The sequence below is a fragment of the Myotis davidii genome, unplaced genomic scaffold (genome assembly GCF_000327345.1).
Source record: "Myotis davidii unplaced genomic scaffold, ASM32734v1 scaffold50, whole genome shotgun sequence".
Lineage (NCBI taxonomy): Eukaryota > Metazoa > Chordata > Mammalia > Chiroptera > Vespertilionidae > Myotis > Myotis davidii.
Genome location: NW_006282004.1, coordinates 221,943 through 225,568, shown reverse-complemented (window position 1 = coordinate 225,568; position 3,626 = coordinate 221,943). Strand labels below are relative to the sequence as shown.

Sequence of the window (3,626 nt, the reverse complement as noted above, 5' to 3'; positions counted from 1 at the left end):
CTAGGAGTCACGGGTAAAGATGGCCTGAGAGTAGATGTGGTTTCTCAGGGAAAGGATCCTTTTGAAGAAGAGTGAGGCTCAAGGCAGACCTGGGCTGCTCGTGGAGAGAGCTGGTACCGCCCCCTGAGCCCTTGAGGAGGCCTGGGGCCCAGGGGAGGGATCGGCCAGCGCTGGCCACCTCCCTCGACATTTCATATTCTCATTCCCTGCTTGTTATTTTACCTTCTTCCTGCTTATTATTGACAAACTTTTAAAAATCCTCATTCAATCTTTCTGTCTCACTAGATGTAATATCCACTGGACTGCAATATCGGCTTGAAGAGGGATTTTTGTCTGTTTTGTATGCTAGTGCATCGGGGCAAAGATCACATTCCAAAAGGTTATACAATAACTGGATCGTTGAGAAAGTGGGCAAAAAGGGTGAACCTCTCATTCCAGAACCTTGGCCAAGAATTACAGCTGTTTAGGAAGGGTCAGGTGAAGATTTTCCAAGGCAGGAGACTTGCCCATTTCTAAGAAGAGAATTGAAAAGGAGACAGAGAACACAATGTTAATAGTTTAAAAATCTGGGTGTGTGTTACTCGCTCAGGTATTTCTGTAGGCTTGAGACTGATTTCAGAAAAGGCGTGCAAGAAGATAAGGTAAAAAAAAAAGTTCTTGTTCTTTTCCTGTTCTTTTTTTATTTGTAAGAATTTAATTTTTGCTTAGGGTACTACTATTAAAGGCAGAATCAGTGTGTGTGTGTGTTTGGGAGAGGTTGCGAAGAGGAGTTTATTGGTCTGTTTTTGCACTTAATCTTCTAGCCACAGGTTAATTGGTTTCTCTGGGCAATACCTGTGTATTGGGTGGAATCCTCACTGACGCAAGGGTTTGCAGAGGTTGCATGTGGGCCATGTTAATGGCATCTGATGTTGACTTGCATGCATAAAACAACGCTTTGGTTCCAGAAGGTTAAGAAGTACAACGGTAGTATTTGTCTGCTGTACATTCGAGGGTTTAAATGACACACAGACACAAGAGTGTAATGTAGTAGATTTAGTTCCATAATTATCTTTTGTTTCATTTTTACTTACTGACATTTTCCTACTAAAATGAAGATCAGCTATAACGAAATGAAGTTTAAAACAAGGCAAGGCTTACATATCTAGCTAAGTGTTTTCCTTAAAATTTGTCACGTTTCCAAGTAATACAGTATTTTTATAAAAATTCTGGTGCTGTCGCCGAAAGTATGTTTAAGGCCGTATCTTGGTGTTATTATCAGAATTGCTTAGTGAATACCATGAGGAAGTCACCTCTCTACTTCCTGTAATTGTGTGTTATTTTTGAGCCTCATTGAACTTAAATAACCAACTCGTTCATTAGGCTGAGTTCTGGGTGAGTGCTGGATGCTCTCAAAAGCCAAATCTCCCAGAATCACTACTAAGGATAACATTCAAAAGAATGTGCTTACAGACATTCTTAAAGCAGGCAGCTTATGCATTACAGTTAGCAGCGAGAACATTACTGTCAATAACAGTGAACGGCCTGTGAATAGAGAGGAAGAGATTATGTCCGTCCTCTGCCTTCCCTTTTTCTTTCTCTTTGTCTGTCCCCCCCTCCCCCCCCCGCATCCCCTCCCCAAGTTAATTGCAGAGTTGACTTTTGGCTTTAAAATAATATATATATTTCAGAGAGGAAGGTAGAGAGAGAGAGAGAGAGAGAGAGAGAGAGAGAGAGAGAGGGAGAGAAAGAGAAATCAGTGATGAGAGAATCACTGATAGGCTGCCTCCTGCATGCCCCCTATTGGGAATCGAGCCTGTCGTCTGGGCATGTGCCCTGACCTGGAATCGAACCGTGACCTCCTGGTTCATGGGTCAATGCTCAATCACTGAGCCACACAGGCTGGGCAGCTTTTGGCTTTGACAGAAGACTAGGTGCAGGCCCGGTCCCACACAGGCTCAGTACAGCCAGTGGTTCTGCTAAGTGGGTTTTCATCCCCAGAGGCACACAGGTTTACTTGTACTTTTTATCAGAAGCGATTCCTGTATATTTTATGATTGAACTGTAATAAATTAAATAACTTGATAAAAATATACCTTGGGAATTGTTGAGTGTTTCCTTCCCACATCCCACGTGGGTCAGGATTCAGGAACTGGAAGCAGAGCCACACACAAATGAAAATGAAAAGACAAGAGATAATTTGAAATATTGGGGACCAGGAGGGCAAGTCCAACTCAAGGGGAAGGACTTCCACCTGTGCTCAGGCCTCACCAAGCTTTTATTGATTCTGGGATGCACCCATAGCATAGCCCTTAGGCAGGTGACCCCCTGCAACAGGCAGACTAGCCAGCCCATCAGCAAGGATTTACATAATAATAAATGGGGGAATAGTTTCAGCTACCACTGTCTGGACAAACAGAGGTGGCGCCTAGCTCCGACCTTTGCTAGGGCTTCAAAGGCACCCATCTTTGGGGGGGGGGGTGAGGGGTTCTCTGTCTACACTTATCAGATAGTGAAGGCAATAAACAGTTTCCCACAGGGAATGATATTATTTCTGTGAAAGGACTTGATGCTAAATATAGGATCTAATCACATTTCCTTATGGGAGTAGATACTGAATAACGGTTTGTCAGATGAAGGTGTACGGTTACTGATACTTATGATTTCTGGTGTAATCAATTTGCTTAATTTGCAGTTTGAGGGGAGAAGAATATGTGTGATGTGATTTAGAAGTTCTGATGTTGACTGGTAGCGATGGCAGAGTGGGAGAGAGCACCTGTTAAACTTGGGGTTAAGAAGCCTCTCTTGTCTTCTGATCCCCGTGACTTATAATTGAATTTCTATCTTGCATTGTAGCCTTTTGTGAGGGTGTTTAGGTTCCTCTGAGGACCGGGATTGTGTTGTACCAATCTCGTGTCTCCTGGGTGGCCTCCTAGCACAGGGCTCCGCCCAGAGCAAGTATCTAATATGTTGGCTTTACCTGTGACATGGGAGTGCAGGGAAGGGATGACCACTGAACAGATTGAAATGTGGGACTAAGTAGGAGTCTTCGTTAAAAATAAGAGGTCTGTAGATGGCATGGGGCGGGGGGGAATAAAAGGGGGAGAAAAATTAAATTTAAATAAATGAATGAATAAATAAATAAACCAGAAAAAAATTACAGTAATACATATAGGAAAAAATAGAAGGCCCTCTACGTTAGAGCATTGTATTTTATTATAAAACCAAAATTATCTAAGTAAGAAAACAAAACTGGGAAACGAAAATGCGATTTTGTTGCAGATGAGCAAACAGCTGTAGGGAGCTGAGTGGCTTGACAGGGACGCAGCCCTGGGAAATGGCAGAGCCGGGCTTGCGCTCAGGGCAGTGCGGTTCGCTGGGCTCACTCGCAGCCCAGTCCACGGCTGGCAGGCAGACACTGCCCCGGGGAGTGGCCCGCAGGGCTGGCGCTGATTACCTCACCAGCCCCAAACATCTTGCCACATTTTCTGCAAAATTTACATTCTGTTCCAAGGCCCAGAATTCCACCAGAAGTTTCTAATGTTAGAGATTTCTTTAATGAAAATTTATTGAAAAATCCCTTTTGGGAAGGGCCAAAATACCTAGAATGCTTTTCTCTGGAAAGTTTTGAGAATAGGACTGTAAGT

At 43.5% G+C, this 3,626-nt stretch overlaps 1 protein-coding gene across 1 annotated transcript in view; it reads left to right on the top strand.

Moving 5' to 3' along the window:
• Window positions 1–461: 461 nt before the first annotated feature.
• Window positions 462–3,626, top strand: part of RAPGEF2 (Rap guanine nucleotide exchange factor 2) — a 177,628-nt gene continuing 174,463 nt past the window's right edge. The window contains 1 exon segment of the mRNA XM_006752656.2: window positions 462–641. The gene's annotated coding sequence lies outside the window, so the exon portion shown is untranslated.